The following is a 17,992-nucleotide window of genomic DNA, read 5'->3' as shown; positions in this document are numbered from 1 at the left end:
TAGGCTGTCTTGAGTCCCAGGCTTGGTTGAACCTTGCTGATATAATCAAGGGTCTTGTGTTCCGAAAGGGTGTTGTTGGGCAATTTCTATTGTGTTGTAGGAAGTTTTCACCCAGCCCTCTCCCAGAAAAATGAAATATCCTAGGAAATATTGAAATGGCAGAATATTATATTTCCCTGGATGTGAAAAGGAATAAACATGTTTTATAAAGACAGAATAGCCTCCTGCCCCCACCCTTTTTGTCACTGGGCCATTAAGAAGGCCAAGCCAGTCCCTTTACATGATAAAGAGTTCTCCCCTTCAGCGCCAGGCAGATGGGATTAAGGCATGATAATATTGGCCCTTTACCCAACTCGCCACATAGCATCTGAGAACTCAACCAAACCTGGATTCAAAACGCAGCCTAGAAGAGAGTTGCCCCTGCATGGCCCCATGGGAGTCTGACAACCAATCAGAACACAAGATCAAGATCAAAGGCCAGAGAGGGCATAAAACCAGGGACTCAGCTTCTCTTCTGCCCTTCTCTTCTCCACCAACATTGAAGCATGTGATCATCTTTTTCTGTTCAGGAGCTCAAGCCATGTGGTCCTGTCCACCATTAAACCATCTTTCCAAGCAGCCTCCATGTCTCCAGTGTCTTTTTCCCCACTTGGAGCCGAGCCCAGAAGGACATTTCTTCCAACAGTGTCTTAATGCCTTTGCCCTGGTTTGGATCTTGAGTGAGGGCTAATCCCATCACCCTGAGGCTGAAGTCTGGTAGAAAGGCTGGGCCAGTCGTTCTCCATGGGCACCAAATACCTGCTGAAGCTCCGAGTTTCTGTCTCCCTTACGATTTCTCTTTCTCTTTTTGGGGAAATATAATATTATGCCGGTTTTAATATTTCCTAAAATATTTCATTATTCTAGGGGAAGGGTGGGTGCTAGCTTTCTACAAAGGGAAGTGTCCACAGAGGTTCAAAGTCATTCAGGTTGTGGTTGTCCCAGAGATACTTTTCCAAAAGACAATTCTTGGTTTTCTTTGAAAACGTTTCGCTTCTCGTCCAAGAAGAACTGAAGAAGCTTATGGGATGATTTTCACAGATTTTCAAAGCAAAAGATTTCCAAAGGGAAAAAAAAACCCTAAGAAAATCCAGTTGCCTTGTTGGAAGAAATGTCCTTCTGGGTTCGGCTCCAAGTGGGGAAAAAAGACACTGGAGACAAGGAGGCTGCTTGGAAAGATGGTTTAATGGTGGACAGGACCACATGGCTGAACTCCTGAACAGAAAAAAGGTGATCACATGCTTCAATGTTGGGTGAAGAAGAAGAGAAGAGGAAGGGGCTTGCTGAGCTTTTTATAATCCTTTCAGCCCCACCTCTGTTTTTCCTGTTCCTATGTAAGAAATGCATCCTGATTTGTTTTCAGGCTCCCATGGGGCCATGCAGGGGCAACTCTCTAGGCTGTATTTTGAGTCCCAAGTTGGAGTTTCCAGATGCCATGTGGTGAGTTTCTCTGGAAGGTGAATCCTTCCTTTATTATGTAAAGTACACTAGCTCAGGCTTTAATGGGTCATTGACAAAGGGGGGAGGGGCAGGAAGCTGCAGAGAGCTACTTTTTCTTTAAAAACCTGTTTCTCCCTTTTCACATCCAGGGAAATATAATATTCCGCCTTTTCAATATTTCCTAGGATATTTCATTTTTCTGGGAGAGGGCTGGGTGCTAATACAGCCTTTTGGAAAAGCACTTTTGGGAGTAAAAGGAAAGGATGCCTCCAAAATTGCCTGTCCAGAAAGGAGATCAGCTCCCCAGCAGGCAGCAATTGCTAAATTTTCCACTTTTTAATGTGGAAATTCTTGGTTCTCCGTAATGATGTATGCATGTGAGATTGGACACTAAGAATGGCTGATGGAAGAAGAAGTGATGCCTCTGAGCCGTGATGCTGGCATAAATACTTTGGCCATGTTATGTGGGCAAATTCTTTGGAGGAGGCAATGATGGCAGGAATGGCTAAGGGACAAAGAAGAAGAGGCAAGCAGAGAACACACTGGCTTGATCGTGGCTCAGTCGCCACGATGTAGAAAAGATCTGGAGACTCTAGAAAGAGTGCAGAGAAGAGCAACAAAGATGATTAGGGGACTGGAAACTAAAACATAGGAAGAACGGTTGCAGGAACTGGGTATGTCTAGTTTAATAGAAAGAAGGACTAGGGGAGACATGATAGGAGTCTTCCAATATCTCAGGGGTTGCCACAAAGAAGAGGGAGTCAAACTATTCTCCAAGGCATCTGACAGGAAGCTATGGGTGGAAACTAATCAAGGAGAGAAGCAACTTAGAACTGAGGAGAAATTTCCTGACAGTTAGAACAATTAATCAGTGGAACAGCTTGCCTCCAGAAGTTGTGAATGCCCCAACACTGGAAGTCTTTAAGAAGATGTTGGATAGCCATTTGTCTGAAACGGTATAGGGTTTCCTGCCTAGGCAGGGGGTTGGAGTAGAAGACCTCCAAAGTCCCTTCAAACTCTGCTCTTGTATTGTATTGATAACATCTGAACATACAACAATTGGAAGAAGATTGATAGGCTAGCATGGAGACCAATTGCTATAAAGTATCAAAGAATCAGACATGACTAAATGATTACAAGCAACGATGTTGAAGAACCATCTGTGATCATGTGAATATTGAGAAAATCTTTGTGGAGACTCAAAAGTCCATTTCCTCAAGAGCAGCTTCTCTGAAGGGTCTAGAAATACAAGAAGAACTCAAAAATGGGCAAAAATCCTGTCAGAAAGACAAGAAATAGAAGCCTCTTTTTGAAACCCAGCTTGTGTCTTGGGGTTGTTGTCAAACTCAGTGAAGTGATGGGAGATGTGTGGGCTGGCAGGGAAATTAGGAAAATTAAGATTTATATTGATGGTTATTTGGATAGTTTGAGTATTACAGCTGCTCTTTTCAAATCCATGCCTCTAGGCAGCTAAAGAGGGTTGGAAGCACCAAAGGACACTCTAAAATATAAGGAGAATAATCTAGAAGAAAGGATCCTGATGAAAAGGGAGTCAAAATGTTGGAAGGCAAAGGTTTCTGGTCTGTTCCCAGCCGAGTGTAGAACAAGAAGCAATGGGTGGAAACTAATTAAGGAGAGAAGCAACTTAGAACTGAGGAGAAATTTCCTGACAGAACAATTAATCAGTGGAACAGAAGTTGCCTCCAGAAGTTGTGAATTCCCCAACACTGGAAGTCTTTAAGAAGATGTTGGACAGCCATTTGTCTGAAACAGTATGGGGTTTCCTGCTTAGGCAGGGGGTTGGACTAGAAGACCTCCAAGGTCCCTTCCAACTCTGCTATTTTATATTTGCTATTGTATATTTGTAATTGGTGCCCTTTCACCAGTTTGATCCAGAGCCATCAATGAGCAGTATTTGAATAAAAAGCTTTAAACCACCATGAACTGTCAGAAGATGTCAGAAGCCAGGATAGAGTTCAAAAGTACGACAAGTTTATTTCATGTCACCTGTACGCAAGAATCTGAATGACTAGTGATCAACATGAATTGCTGCCAGATAAAAGTCAATGGACTTCAAGGGAGTCTGGACAAGACAAGGAAATAGAACAGAAATTAATCAAATTTGCAGAGGAATTTGCAGTTACTGTTGTTCAGCGAGGTGCAATTTATTCTATACCTGTGCATTTTTGTTTTTTCCCTTCCTAAATGTAAACCTTACTTTTCCCATCACTGGATTGTATTTTCTTGAATAGAAACCTATTTTTAAGCCTGTCAAGATCCTTCTGAATCTTGAGCCTATCTTCTAACCTAAAACGTTGGCTTTTTCTGAAAATTTGATGAGTTCTCCTGATATCCCCCCATTCAAAATTTGTTTAGGAAGATGACTGGGCCTGAGACAGAAGCTTGAGCTATCTCACTGCATGCTTCCCTCCACGAGATGTACTGTTTGTTGCATTGAGGACTGCACACATTGAGTGCAGTTGGTCAGCTGGTTAGAAATCCATTTGGTTGTGTTATCTGTCCCACATTTATCTATCTTACAAAAAAAAAATAGGCTGTGGTCAACTTTGTCAACTGTCATCTTACAAACTCAAAGTATTCTATACTCCAGCATTTTGCTGGTGTGCTAATTTAGTCGTTTTATCAAAGAGTTGACTGATTCAATCCCGTATATCAAGAGAAACTATTAGGTTACAGGCAAAGATAAAAAGTGAAAGGAACCTGATTGAAGAGGTCATAGTGAGTAGTTAGAGAAGATAACCAATTGTATGAAGAAATGTCCACCTGGGTTGAGTTCCAAGTGGAGAGAAAGAGACTGAAAACATGGAGACTGCTTGGAAGGATGGTTTAATGGTGAACAGGATTGCATGGATTTGAAGTACTGGGTAGATGATCACATGGAGTGGAGATATTTATACTCTCATGGGCCTTGCCCTAGATTACAACTTCCTGTTCCTGTGCAAGAAATCTATCCTATTGGCTGCTGTAGGGGTCATGTGCAAATCCTAGGAGTTTGTCTGAGATAAGTCTGGTTGAACTGTGCTGGGTGATGTGATATCCCCAGGTGCCATGTGGTGAGCTCTGTTGCTGGATGGGTAGAGGGCTAATCCTATTATGTCCTGAGGATGGAGGTCTTTTGTCTTGTAGATAAGCTGGCGACAAAATATTTGCTGGGGGCAGGGAGCTGCTCTTTTGTCTTTAAAAACATGTTTTTCCTTTTCTCATCCAATATTCTGCCTTTTTAACACTTCCTAACATATTTCATTCTTCTAAGAGGGGTGGGTGCTAATTTTCTTCGCTTTATTGCCCTTTTTTTCTGCGGGCACAGTGGCACACATTAAAAATGAAATTCTGTTGCCTGCTCTTAAAAGTGGACACATTTATAACACACATATAGACATGCTATATACATATGTATAAACCTAGACCCTGGCATATAAGTACATACAAATATTAATCACTGTCCATCTTGAATACATAACGGAAAGAGGAAGCTTGAGAGTTCCCAAGGTTGATACTGTATGGAACTAAGTTCCCCGAGGGGGGAACTGAGCAAGATGACCCAGCTCCAACCCCAATCACTGCAGTTAGAAACATTCCAAGAGGAGGGGGGGGCGCAGATGCCGGATGACTAAATTTCCTCCTTTAAGCGTAAAATTTTGGGGGGAATCAAAGGATTTAGGATTCTTCGTCGTTCAAGTATGGAATTACATGCAAATGTATGGGGACGAATTGGCTAATGATGAAGCGAAGGTAAGAGTTATTACTATGGCTTTGGAAAATAAGGCAGCGGCATGGATGGTGGGCTTGTATAACGCTGATTCCCCCCTACTGAGAGACTATAATGGATTTATGGCCGCCTTGAGAAAGCGGTTTGATGATCCACTCACAGAGCGTAAAGCAAGAATCAAATTTTAAACTCTTACCCAGGGGAAGAGACCAGTAGCTGATTATATACAAGAATTTCATGAGCTATCAGCCTTTATGAGGGGTTGGTCTGAAGAAGCATTGTTAGACCATTTCACTGATGGGTTAAACAAAGAAATTTACCAGCACCGCATGAACCGGAGCCCCCCCCCCTGGTAGACTACAACCCTGGTATGAAGTGGCTGCTGATGTGGAGATTGACTTAGCCAGGGAGAATTACCATGAAGATAGAGAGAGCGAGAAACCCCCGCCTGCCAACCCTCCCCAGGAGCCCCAAAAGGAGGGAAAAGTGGGTCTGCAAGCAAACCAAAACCCTTCGTGTGTTTCTGCTGTGGGAAGGAGGGGCATCGTGCCACAAATTGCCGCACCAAGATGACCCAAAAGCCCCCTCCTCTGAGAGAGAAAAAGCTGGAAAAACCTCCCAGCAAGAGAAAAGAGGATATCCCGAAGTTATTTCAACATTTGGCTTCCTGCTAAGAATGCAAGGTGACATCAGTGCCAACCATCAAGATCATTTCTTTTCTCCCACTAAAACTGAATCTGGGATCAAAACTTCATCTGGTGATCCTTCCTGAAGAGCAAAAGGTGGAAGGAGACATGCACCAGCCGGGACTCGAACCCGGGTCGCAAGGTTGGAAACCCTGCATGATGCCCCTACACCACTGGAACAGTTGTTGAGAGTCTGTCTCAAGTGAAGCAACATTTACATCCAGGATTTCTCTTTAGCGGTAGGAGAAAGGAACTACCGTTAAAGAGAAATCCTGAACGGTAGGAGAAAGGAACACACTGGGTCTGGCGATGAAGGTATCTTATTGCTGTCTAGCCACCCAACTATGGATGCTCAGGTGGGGGGAAGCGAGAGGGAGGCCTGTGCCAGGTCTCTGTGGAGCAATAGGTTAGCGCTTCTGGCTGTTAACCAAAAGGATGGTGGTTCGAGCCCACCCAGGGACAGCCTGTTTGATGAGTTGACCAATAATAGGTGGAGGTTGCAGAATGTTTATCGATTGGGTTCCTCATCTTGGAACTGCAGATCATACCTTCTCTATTTTTTCTCCCCGGGGAGATTCGGACCCTCACCTCTCTCCCTGCTTTCTGAAAAGCCGTTAAAACCTGGCTGTGTCGGCAGGCCTGGGGTTGATGAGCTCCCTTCCCCTCTTGACAGGTGTGGTTGTTGGTCATTTTAAATGTCTATTTTGTACTTGTATGTTTCCCTTTCCCGTTTAAGTTGTTCGCCGCCCTGAGTCCCTTTTTGGGAATAGGGCGGCATATAAATAAAATAAAACTTAAACTTAAACTTCTGCCAGATTTAAATATTTAGCCATCTGCTTCATGAGCTCTGTGCTCTGGAGGGCAAACATTTCTAAGGTATAAAAATCCTTTAATCTGGAATGATCAGCTAAAGGTATGGGCATATCAGTTGAGCGTACCCATACCTCTGGTTTCTGTAGTGTAGTGGTTATCACGTAAGTTGAACTGGCCAGAAAATTGTCTTGTGTCTGACTTTCATTCCTCCACATTTTTTTCTATCCTCCCATCCTATCTCATCCCAGCCTCTGGTCATCCTATCAGGCTTGATAGAGTCTCCATCCAACCAATCCTCCTTGGACTTCAAAGAAGGCAGATGATGACCACAGGAATTGCAAGAGGCTTTGAGGGTGCAAAGCTGCCTATGGTCCACTCGAGGGAGAGAGATTGACATCAGCTCTTCAAGGAGGCTGAGGGGAACTCTGGGGCCCAAGGGGTCAAGGGGTCTGGCTGTTGACCAGAAGACCGGGGGTTGTTTTGAGTTCACCCAGGAGCACCTGCAGGTACCCTTCCCTCGACAAGATGGCTGAGTAGGGGAGCTGATGGAGAACTAACACTCTGTACTCTGTATGCATGGATTCAAATCCCATCTCAGCTGTCTCAAGTGAAGCAATATTTACATCCAGGGTTTCTCTTTTCCCATCTGACGGAGGGAGGAGGAACACGCTGTGTCGGGTGACCAAAGTATCTTATTGCTGTCTAGCCAGCCCAGCTATGGATGCTCAGGTGGGGGGAAGCGAGAGGGAAGCCTGTGCCAGGTCTCTGTGGCGCAATGGGTTAGCGCGTCTGGCTGTTAACCAGAAGGATGGTGGTTCGAGCCCACCCAGGGACGGCCTGCTTGATGGTGTGATTCAGAGCAAATTCAGAGATTGAATGCTGCACCCAGCTCTTCATCTGGAGGCTTCAATTCTCACCTAGCTGATCTTTTTTTCTCACTAAATATTTAACCGTAATCTGTATTTTTTTTTACCTTCCAGAGTACAGAAGGAAAATCAAGGCAGACCTGTTCACAATCAGTGACTAACGTGAAAGGGGGAGGGATCTGCCCACGTGTCCTCAGCTTCTTCCTTGGGAAGGGAAAGTGCTGGAGTGGCGTAAAGCAATCCGAAGCGGTCCGAAGCGTCCTGAAATAGCTGCTTGTGACAAAGATTAGGTCACCTGCAGGTTAATTCTAGGAAGGCAAAAGGGAGGGGGAGGAGGAGGGGGGAGGGGAGGGCAGGGGGAGGAGGAGAGCTGCAGCCGATACTCAGATCTGACTCACAACTTACAAACTTAACATTAATGCCCTCCCGACGCCTGAGCAGTTGCTGAGATCGTCTGCCTACCAAGTAAAATAAGCAGGATGGCTGAGAAGCAGAACCATTCAATGAAGAGGGACTTGGACACGTGAGGCCAAGATATGTTACACGAAAACAAGACATGGTGGATTGTACAGCTGCCAGAGTGGAAAAATGAGAGGTGCTTGGAGACATCTATTAGAAATCAAAATCCTCCTTTGGTCTCTCCTGGTGGGGAGACTGAAGCCAAAGACTCCATCTCTGTGGCAGGAGATGCTTCTGTTGCATCAATCTAGCATTTACAGTGTGCCCATCTCTGCACCCCCCCCCAGAGTGGATGGGGAGGGAGCCCCGTCTGTCCTGCAGCAGCTGCTACACCTGAGAGAGAGAGGAGGGGAAGCCTGTGCCTGTCTCTGTGGCGCAAGGGGTTAGTGCGTCTGGCTGTTAACCAAAAGGATGGTGGTTTGAGCCCACCCGGGAACAACCGTGGGTGCCCCATCCCCTTGACGAGGTGGCCGAGTGGTGAAGGTGATGGACTGCTAATCCATTGTGCTCTGCACGCGTGGGTTCGAATCCCACCCTCATCGACGCTTTTTCCTTCTGGTTGCAGGATTTGGGGGGTGGGGTTGAAGGATTAGTCCCACTCGGTATATTGGAAGGGTGAAAAGCTGAGCTGGGTCAATATTTTTGCATTTTTTGTGGAAAGTATTATGCCATATTCTCATTTATTTTTTTATTTTATTTTTAAAATTTTAAACAAACAAAAACATAAAACACATAGAACCTTCTTCCGTTTCATATAGCGTGTCATTTGGTTGCAAGATTTTGTGTGTCCTTTCCATGGTCACCACTTACAATTATATATCGAATCACAAATTGTTCATTAGGTAAACATAAGTACATTATTGTTATATGTCAATTTTTCAACTGTAATTATTATTCCTTAATTATAAACAAAATATTCTAAATGTTGAATCCATACATACAACACCATTTTACATGAATAGTTCAACTCCAATTATTATTCCTACAATTTAAACAAAATATTCTAAATATTGAAATAATACATACAACATCATTATCTTTTCCCATCTGATGGCGGGAGTGAGGGTCACACTGGGTCTCGTGACCAAGGTATCTTGGAACTGCAGATCCCACCTTCTCTATTTTTTTTCTGCCTGATTTTAATATTTAGCCATCTGTTCATGAACTCTGTGCTCTGGAGGGCACACGTTTCTAAGGCATAACAATCCTTTAACCTATCCTATTGTGGAAATAACAGTCTGGAATAAAGATATGGGCATACCAGTTGAGTACACCCATACCTCTGGTTTCTGTAGTGTAGTGGTTATCACGTTTGCCTCACACGCAAAAGGTCCCTGGTTCGAAACCAGGCAGAAACACATATTTTGCTCAGCACCACAGCCATTCCAAGATCCAAATAAGTGTGGGAAATACCACACACACACAAACATATACAAAGAACCAGAAGCACCCATTTTCTTTTCTCCCTTATCCAAAAGAGATCCGCCTCCTGCTGATTACCTCCCTCAGACCGATCAGATCTCACAGGTTAGGTCTCCTCCGGATTCCATCTGCCAGCCAATGTTGGCTGGCGACCCTCCGGGGGAGAGCCTTCTCTATTGCAGCTCCAGCCCTCTGGAATGACCTCCTCGGGGAGATCCGGATCCTTACTACCCTCCCGGCCTTCCGCAAAGCCACCAAGTCCTGGCTGCTCCAGCAGGCCGGGGAGGCTTGTGAAACATCCAGCCCCAAGGAAATTGTGAATGTTGTATTTTTATAGTGTTGTCTTTGTCTATTTATCCCCATTCCCTTGTCTATTGTGAGCCGCCCGGAGTCCTTCGGGAGTGGGCGGCATACAAGACAAATAAATACAAATACAATACAATACAAAAGGGGATGAAGAAGCAGAGGATGCTTTTAAGCCATTGACCAAAGAAGATTAATTGTCCTGAGCCAAAAACGAGAGAATAAAGGTCTTAACAGTTTTATGGCTTCACATTCTGCAGAGGTAAAGAAAAGGAGAGAGGATGCCAAAGCCTCCATCTCTGTGGCAGGAGATGCTTCCGTTGCATCAATCCAGCCCTTACGGTGTGAGACTCCCTTCACTGGGAACCTTTCCTGCAGTCGGAGTTGATATCCCTTCCAAGGAGAAGCTGGAGGGATGACAGCCACTTTGTCCTTCCCTGGTGGTCTAGTGGTCAGGATTTGGCGCTCTCACCGCCACGGCCCGGGTTCGATTCCCGGCCAGGGAAAGCTTTTGCTTCCAAGCTATCCACCATTCTGCAGCTGGAATTTTCAGGAAGGTTCATTTTCACAGGAAAGTAAGCAGAACTGGCCAGAAAATTGTCCTGAACTTCCTCCCCCACCTTTCCCTCCCCCTCTTTTCTCCCATCCTATCTCATCCCAGCCTCTGGTCATCCTATCAGGCTTGATAGAGTCTCCATTCAACCAGCCCTAATTGGAGTTCAAAGAAAGCAGATGATGACTGCAGGAATTGCAAAAGGCTTGGAGGGGGCAAAGCTGCCTATGGTCCACTTGGGGGAGAGAGATTGGCATCAGCTCCTCAAGGAGGCTGAGGGGAACTCTGGGGCCCAAGGGGTTAAGGGGTCTGGCCGTTGACCAGAAGAGTGGGGGTTGTTTTGCGTTCACCCAGGAGCACCTGAAGGTACCCTTCCCTCGACAAGATGGCTGAGTAGGGGAGCTGATGGAGAACTAACACTCTGTACTCTGTATGCATGGATTCAAATCCCATCTCAGCTGTCTCAAGTGAAGCAATATTTACATCCAGGGTTTCTCTTTTCCCATCTGACGGAGGGAGGGAGGGAGGAACACGCTGGGTCTGGTGATCAAGGTATCTTACGGCTCTCTAGCCAGCCCAGCTATGGATGCTCAGGTGGGGGGAAGCGAGAGGGAAGCCTGTGCCAGGTCTCTGTGGCGCAATGGGTTAGCGCGTCTGGCTGTTAACCAGAAGGATGGTGGTTCGAGCCCACCCAGGGACGGCCTGCTTGATGGTGTGATTCAGAGCAAATTCAGAGATTGAATGTTGCACCCAGCTCTTCATCTGGAGGCTTCAATTCTCACCTAGTCGATCTTTTTTCCTTACTAAATATTTAACCGTAATCTGTATTTTTTTTTTACCTTCCAGAGTGCAGAAGGAAGAAGGCAGACTTATTCATAACCAGGGACTAAGGTGAAAGGGGGATGAGATAAGCAGGCTGGCTGAGAAGCAGAACCATTCAATGAAGAGGGACTTTGACACGTGAGGCCAAGATATGTTAGACGCAAAACAAGACGTGGTTGATTGTACAGCTGCCAGAGTGGAAAAATGAGAGGTGCTTGGAGACATCTATTAGAAATCAAAATTCTCCTTTGGTCTCTCCTGGTGTGGAGACTGGAGCCAAAGACTCGATCTCTGTGGAGGAGATGCTTCTGTTGCATCAACCTAGCATTTACAGTGTGGCCCTCCCCCTGCACCCCCCCCCCCGCAGAGGGGATGGGGAGGGAGCCCCGTCTGTCCTGCAGCAGCTGCTACACCTGACAGAGAGTTGAGGAGAGCCTCTGCCTGTCTCTGTGGCGCAAGGGGTTAGCGCATCTGGCTGTTAACCAGAAGGATGGTGGTTCGAGCCCACCCAGGGACCGCTGTGAGTGCCCCACCCCCTTGACGAGGTGGCCGAGTGGTGAAGGTGATGGACTGCTAATCCATTGTGCTCTGCACGCGTGGGTTCGAATCCCACCCTCGTCGGCACCTTTTCCTTCTGGTTGCAGGATTTGGGGGTGGGGTTGAAGGATTAGTCCCACTCGGTATATTGGAAGGGTGAAAAGCTGAGCTGGGTCGATATTTTTGCATTGTTTGTGCTCTTTCTTGTGGGAAAGTATTATGCCATATTCTCATTCCTTTTTTTTTTATTTTTTTATTTTTAAACAAACAAAAACATAAAACACATAGAACCTTCTTCCGTTTCATACAGCGTGTCGTTTGGTTTTTGTGCAAGATTTTGTGCGTCCTTTCCATGGTCACCACTTACAATTATATATTGAATCACAAATTGTTCATTAGTTAACATAAGTACATTATTGTTATATGTCAATTTTTCAACTGTAATTATTATTCCTTAATTTTAAACAAAATATTCTAAATGTTGAATCCATACATACAACACCATTTTACATCAATAGTTCAACTCCAACTATTATTCCTACAATTTAAACAAATTATTCTAAATATTGAAATCATACATAAAACATCATTATCTTTTCCCATCGGATGGCGGGAGAGAGGGACACACTGGATCTCGTGACCAAGGTATCTTGGAACTGCAGATCCCACCTTCTCTATTTTTTTCTGCCATATTTTAATATTTAGCCATCTGCTTCATGAACTCTGTGCTCTGGAGGGCACACGTTTCTAAGGCATAACAATCCTTTAACCTATCCTATTATGGAAATAACAGTCTGGAATGATCAGCCAAAGATATGGGCAGACCAGTTGAGAGGCACCTATACCTCTAGTTTCTGTAGTGTAGTGGTTATCACGTTTGCCTCACACGCAAAAGGTCCCTGGTTCGAAACCAGGCAGAAACAATATTTTTCTCAGCACCACAGCCATTCCGAGATCCAAATAAGAGTGGGAAATACCTTCACACACAGCTTATACAAAGAACAAGAAGCATCCCACTTTCTCTTCTCCCTTATCTAAAAGGGAACGAGGAAGCAGAGGATACTTTTAAGCCATTGACCAAAGAAGATTAATTGTCCTGAGCCAAAAACTAGAGAATAAAGGCCTTAACAGTTTATGGCTTCACATTCTGCAGAGGTAAAGAAAAGGAGAGAGGATGCCAAAGCCTCCATCTCTGTGGCAGGGAAATGCTTCCGTTGCATCAATCCAGCCCTTACAGTGTGAGACTCCCTTGACTGGGAACCTTTCCTGCTGTCGGAGTTGATACCCTTCCAAGGAGAAGCTGGAGGGAGGACAGCCACTTTGTCCTTCCCTGGTGGTCTACTGGTCAGGATTTGGCGCTCTCACCGCCACGCCCCAGGTTAGATTCCCGGCCAGGGAAAGCTTTTGCTTCCAACCTATCCACCATTCTGCAGCTGGAATTTTCAGGACGGTTCATTTTCACAGGAAAGTAAGCTGAACTGGCCAGAAAATTGTCCTGAATTTCCTCCCCCCACTTTCCCTCCCCCTCTTTTCTCCCATCCTATCTCATCCCAGCCTCTGGTCGTCCTATCAGGCTTGATAGAGTCTCCATCCAACCAGCCCTCCTTGGACTTCAAAGAAGGCAGGAATTGCAAGAGGCTTGGAGGGGGCAAAGCTCCCTATGGTCCACTTGGGGGAGAGAGATTGGCATCAGCTCCTCAAGGAGGCTGAGGGGAACTCTGGGGCCCAAAGGGTTAAGGGGTCTGGCTGTTGACCAGAAGAGCAGGGGTTGTTTTGAGTTCACCCAGGAGCACCTGCAGGTACCCTTCCCTTGACAAGATGGCTGACTGGGGGAGCTGATGGAGAACTAACGCCCTGTACTCTGTATGCATGGATTCAAATCCCATCTCAGCTGTCTCAAGTGAAGCAACATTTACATCCAGGGTTTCTCTTTTCCCATCTGATGGCAGGAGAGAGGAACATGCTGGATCGGGTGACCAACGTATCTTATTGCTGTCTAGCCAGCCCAGCTATGGATGCTCAGGTGGTGGGAAGCGAGAGGGAAGCCTGTGCCAGGTCTCTGTGGCGCAATGGGTTAGCGCGTCTGGCTGTTAACCAGAAGGATGGTGGTTCGAGCCCACCCAGGGATGGCCTGCTTGATGGTGTGATTCAGAGCAAATTCAGAGATTGAATGCTGCACCCAGCTCTTCATCCGGAGGCTTCAATTCTCACCTAGTCGATCTTTTTTTCTTACTAAATATTTAACCGTAATCTGTATTTTTTTTTACCTTCCAGAGTGCAGAGGGAAGAAGGCAGACTTATTCATAACCAGTGACTAAGGTGAAAGGGGGATGAGATAAGCAGGCTGGCTGAGAAGCAGAACCATTCAATGAAGAGGGACTTTGACACGTGAGGACAAGATATGTTAGACGCAAAACAAGAAGTGGTTGATTGTACAGCTGCCAGAGTGGAAAAATGAGAGGTGCTTGGAGACATCTATTAGAAATCAAAATCCTCCTTTGGTCTCTCCTGGTGTGGAGACTGGAGCCAAAGACTCCATCTCTGTGGCAGGAGATGCTTCTGTTGCATCAACCTAGCATTTACAGTGTGGCCCTCCCCCTGGACCCCCCCCCCAGAGTGGATGGGGAGGGAGCCCCATCTATCCTGCAGCAGCTGCTACACCCGAGAGAGAGGGGAGGGGAGTCCTGTGCCTGTCTCTGTGGCGCAAGTGGTTAGTGTGTTTGGCTGTTAACCAGAAGGATGGTGGTTTGAGCCCACCCGGGAACGACCGTGGGTGCCCCAAACCCTTGACGAGGTGGCCGAGTGGTGAAGGTGATGGACTGCTAATCCATTGTGCTCTGCACGCGTGGGTTCGAATCCCACCCTCGTCGACGCTTTTTCCTTCTGGTTGCAGGATTTGGGGGGTGGGGTTGAAGGATTAGTCCCACTCGGTGTATAGGAAGGGTGAAAAGCTGAGCTGGGTCGATGTTTTTGCATTGTTTGTGCTCTTTCTTCTGGGAAAGTATTATGCCATATTCTCATTTCTTTTTTTATTTATTTTTTAATTTTTAAACAAACAAAAACATAAAACACATAGAACTTTCTTTCGTTTCATATAGCATGTCGTTTCGTTTTTGTGCAAGATTTTGTGCATCCTTTCCATGGTCACCACTTACAATTATATATCGAATCACAAATTGTTCATTAATTAAACATAAGTACATTATTGTTATATGTCAATTTTTCAACTGTAATTATTATTCCTTAATTTTAAACAAAATATTCTAAATGTTGAATCCGTACATACAACACCATTTTACATCAATAGTTCAACTCCAACTATTATTCCTACAATTTAAACAAGATATTCTAAATATTGAAATCATACATAAAACATCGTTATCTTTTCCCATCTGATGGTGGGAGAGAGGGACACACTGGATCTCGTGACCAAGGTATCTTGGAACTGCAGATCCCACCTTCTCTATTATTTTCTGCCAGATATTAATATTTAGCCATCTGCTTCATGAGCTCTGTGCTCTGGAGGGCACACGTTTCTAAGGCATAACAATTATTTAATCTATCCCATTGTGGAAATAACAGTCTGGAATGATCAGCCAAAGATATGGCCATACCAGTTGAGAAACACTCATTCCTCTGGTTTCTGTAGTGTAGTGGTTATCACGTTTGCCTAACACGCAAAAGGTCCCTGGTTCGAAACCAGGCAGAAACACATCTTTTGCTCAGCATCACAGCCATTCCGAGATCCAAATAAGTGTGGGAAATACCACACACACACAGACATATACAAAGAATCAGAAACACCCATTCTCTTTTCTCCCTTATCCAAAAGGGAATGAGGAAGCAGAGGATGCTTTTAAGCCATTGACCAAAGAAGATTAATTGTCCTGAGCCAAAAACAAGAGAATAAAGGTCTTAACAGTTTTCTGGCTTCACATTCCGCAGAGGTAAAGAAAAGGAGAGAGGATACCAAAGACTCCATCTCTGTGGCAGGAGATGCTTCCGATGCATCAATCCAGCCCTTACAGTGTGAGACTCCCTTGACTGGGATCCTTTCCTGCTGTCGGAGTTGATATCTCTTCCAAGGAGAAGCTGGAGGGATGACAGCCACTTTGTCCTTCCCTGGTGGTCTAGTGGTCAGGATTTGGCGCTCTCACCGCCACGGCCCGGGTTCGATTCCCGGCCAGGGAAAGCTTTTGCTTCCAAGCTATCCACCATTCTGCAGCTGGAATTTTCAGAAGGTTCATTTTCACAGGAAAGTAAGCTGAACTGGCCAGAAAATTGTCCTGAACTTCCTCCCCCCTCCTTTCCCTCCTTCTCTTTTCTTTCATCCTATCTCATCCCAGCCTCTGGTCATCCTACCAGGCTTGATAGAGTCTCCATCCAACCAGCCCTCCTTGGACTTCAAAGAAGGCAGATGGTGACCGCAGGAATTGCAAGAGGCTTTGAGGGTGCAAAGCTACCTATGGTCCACTTGGGGGAGAGAGATTGGCATCAGCTCCTCAAGGAGGCTGAGGGGAACTCTGGAGCCCAAGGGGTCGAGGGGTCTGGCTGTTGACCAGAAGAGCGGGGGTTGTTTTGAGTTCACCCAGGAGCATCTTCCGTCGACATGATGGCTGAGTAGGGGAGCTGTTGGAGAACTAACGCCCTGTACTCTGTATGCATGGATTCAAATCCCATCTCAGCTGTCTCAAGTGAAGCAACATTTACATCCAGGGTTTCTCTTTTCCCATCTGACGGAGGGAGGAGGAACACGCTGGGTCGGGTGACCAACGTATCTTATTGCGGTCTAGCCAGCCCAGCTATGGATGCTCAGGTGGGGGGAAGCGAGAGGGAAGCCTGTGCCAGGTCTCTGTGGCGCAATGGGTTAGTGCGTCTGGCTGTTAACCAGAAGGATGGTGGTTCGAGCCCACCCAGGGATGGCCTGCTTGATGGTGTGATTCAGAGCAAATTCAGAGATTGAATGCTGCACCCAGCTCTTCATCTGGAGGCTTCAATTCTCACCTAGCTGATCTTTTTTTCTCACTAAATATTTAACCATAATCTGTATTTTTTTTTTACCTTCCAGAGTGCAGAAGGAAGAAGGCAGATTTATTCATAATCAGTGACTAAGGTGAAAGGGGGATGAGATAAGTAGGCTGGCTGAGAAGCAGAACCATTCAATGAAGAAGGACTGTGACACGTGAGGCCAAGGTATGTTAGACGCAAAACAAGACGTGGTTGATTGTACAGCTGCCAGTATGGAAAAATGAGAGGTGCTTGGAGACATCTATTAGAAATCAAAATTCTCCTTTAGTCTCTCCTGGTGTGGAGACTGGAGCCAAAGATTCCATCTCTGTGGAGGAGATGCTTCTGTTGCATCAACCTAGCATTTACAGTGTAGCCCTCCCTCTGCACCCCCCCCCAGAGTGGATGGGGAGGGAGCCCCGTCTGTCCTGCAGCAGCTGCTACACCCGAGAGAGAGGGGAGGCCTGTGCCTGTCTCTGTGGCGCAAGGGGTTAGTGTGTCTGGCTGTTAACCAAAAGAATGGTGGTTTGAGCCCACCTGGGAATGACCGTGGGTGCCCCACCCCCTTGACGAGGTGGCCGAGTGGTGAAGGTGATGGACTGCTAATCCATTGTGCTCTGCACACGTGGGTTCGAATCCCACCCTCGTCGACGCTTTTTCCTTCTGGTTGCAGGATTTGGGGGGTGGGGTTGAAGGATTAGTCCCACTCGGTGTATAGGAAGGGTGAAAAGCTGAGCTGGGTCGATATTTTTGCATTGTTTGTGCTCTTTCTTCTGGGAAAGTATTATGCCATATTCTCATTCCTTTTTTTTTTAATTTTTAAACAAACAAAAACATAAAACACATAGAACCTTCTTCCGTTTCATATAGCGTGTCGTTTGGTTTTTGTGCAAGATTTTGTGCGTCCTTTCCATGGTCACCACTTACAATTATATATCGAATCACAAATTGTTCATTAGTTAAACATAAGTACATTATTGTTATATATCAATTTTTCAACTGTAATTATTATTCCTTAATTATAAACAAAATATTCTAAATGTTGAATCCATACATACACCACCATTTTACATCAATAGTTCAACTCCAACTATTATTCCTACAATTTAAACTAAATATTCTAAATATTGAAATCATACATAAAACATCATTATCTTTTCCCATCGGATGGCGGGAGAGAGGGACACACTGGATCTCGTGACCAAGGTATCTTGGAACTGCAGATCCCACCTTCTCTATTTTTTTCTGCCAGATTGTAATATTTAGCCATCTGCTTCATGAGCTCTGTGCTCTGGAGGGCCCAGGTTTCTAAGGC

At 45.5% G+C, this 17,992-nt stretch overlaps 11 non-coding genes across 11 annotated transcripts; all 11 read left to right on the top strand.

Annotated features, from left to right (window-relative positions):
- The first annotated feature begins 7,469 nt into the window (after positions 1-7,469).
- On the top strand, positions 7,470-7,543 carry TRNAN-GUU (transfer RNA asparagine (anticodon GUU)). The gene has a single exon. It is a non-coding gene; the product is annotated as a tRNA-Asn (tRNA).
- Positions 7,544-8,493: 950 nt separating this feature from the next.
- On the top strand, positions 8,494-8,575 carry TRNAS-GCU (transfer RNA serine (anticodon GCU)). The gene has a single exon. It is a non-coding gene; the product is annotated as a tRNA-Ser (tRNA).
- A 743-nt stretch (positions 8,576-9,318) lies between these two features.
- TRNAV-CAC (transfer RNA valine (anticodon CAC)) lies at positions 9,319-9,391 on the top strand. Its single transcript has one exon. It is a non-coding gene; the product is annotated as a tRNA-Val (tRNA).
- Positions 9,392-10,192: 801 nt separating this feature from the next.
- TRNAE-CUC (transfer RNA glutamic acid (anticodon CUC)) lies at positions 10,193-10,264 on the top strand. The gene has a single exon. It is a non-coding gene; the product is annotated as a tRNA-Glu (tRNA).
- Positions 10,265-10,937: 673 nt separating this feature from the next.
- Positions 10,938-11,011, top strand: TRNAN-GUU (transfer RNA asparagine (anticodon GUU)). The gene has a single exon. It is a non-coding gene; the product is annotated as a tRNA-Asn (tRNA).
- A 661-nt stretch (positions 11,012-11,672) lies between these two features.
- Positions 11,673-11,754, top strand: TRNAS-GCU (transfer RNA serine (anticodon GCU)). The gene has a single exon. It is a non-coding gene; the product is annotated as a tRNA-Ser (tRNA).
- Positions 11,755-12,520: 766 nt separating this feature from the next.
- On the top strand, positions 12,521-12,593 carry TRNAV-CAC (transfer RNA valine (anticodon CAC)). The gene has a single exon. It is a non-coding gene; the product is annotated as a tRNA-Val (tRNA).
- Positions 12,594-14,458: 1,865 nt separating this feature from the next.
- TRNAS-GCU (transfer RNA serine (anticodon GCU)) lies at positions 14,459-14,540 on the top strand. The gene has a single exon. It is a non-coding gene; the product is annotated as a tRNA-Ser (tRNA).
- Positions 14,541-15,309: 769 nt separating this feature from the next.
- Positions 15,310-15,382, top strand: TRNAV-AAC (transfer RNA valine (anticodon AAC)). The gene has a single exon. It is a non-coding gene; the product is annotated as a tRNA-Val (tRNA).
- A 407-nt stretch (positions 15,383-15,789) lies between these two features.
- Positions 15,790-15,861, top strand: TRNAE-CUC (transfer RNA glutamic acid (anticodon CUC)). Its single transcript has one exon. It is a non-coding gene; the product is annotated as a tRNA-Glu (tRNA).
- Positions 15,862-17,245: 1,384 nt separating this feature from the next.
- Positions 17,246-17,327, top strand: TRNAS-GCU (transfer RNA serine (anticodon GCU)). The gene has a single exon. It is a non-coding gene; the product is annotated as a tRNA-Ser (tRNA).
- The last annotated feature ends 665 nt before the right edge of the window (positions 17,328-17,992 follow it).

The sequence above is a fragment of the Thamnophis sirtalis genome, unplaced genomic scaffold (genome assembly GCF_051295495.1).
Source record: "Thamnophis sirtalis isolate CommonGarterSnake01/CBP01778 unplaced genomic scaffold, rThaSir2_p1.2 scaffold_3, whole genome shotgun sequence".
Classification (NCBI taxonomy): Eukaryota; Metazoa; Chordata; class Lepidosauria; order Squamata; family Natricidae; genus Thamnophis; species Thamnophis sirtalis.
The sequence above is the reverse complement of the archived record's forward strand: the minus strand, read 5'-3'. Positions and strand labels throughout refer to the sequence as shown.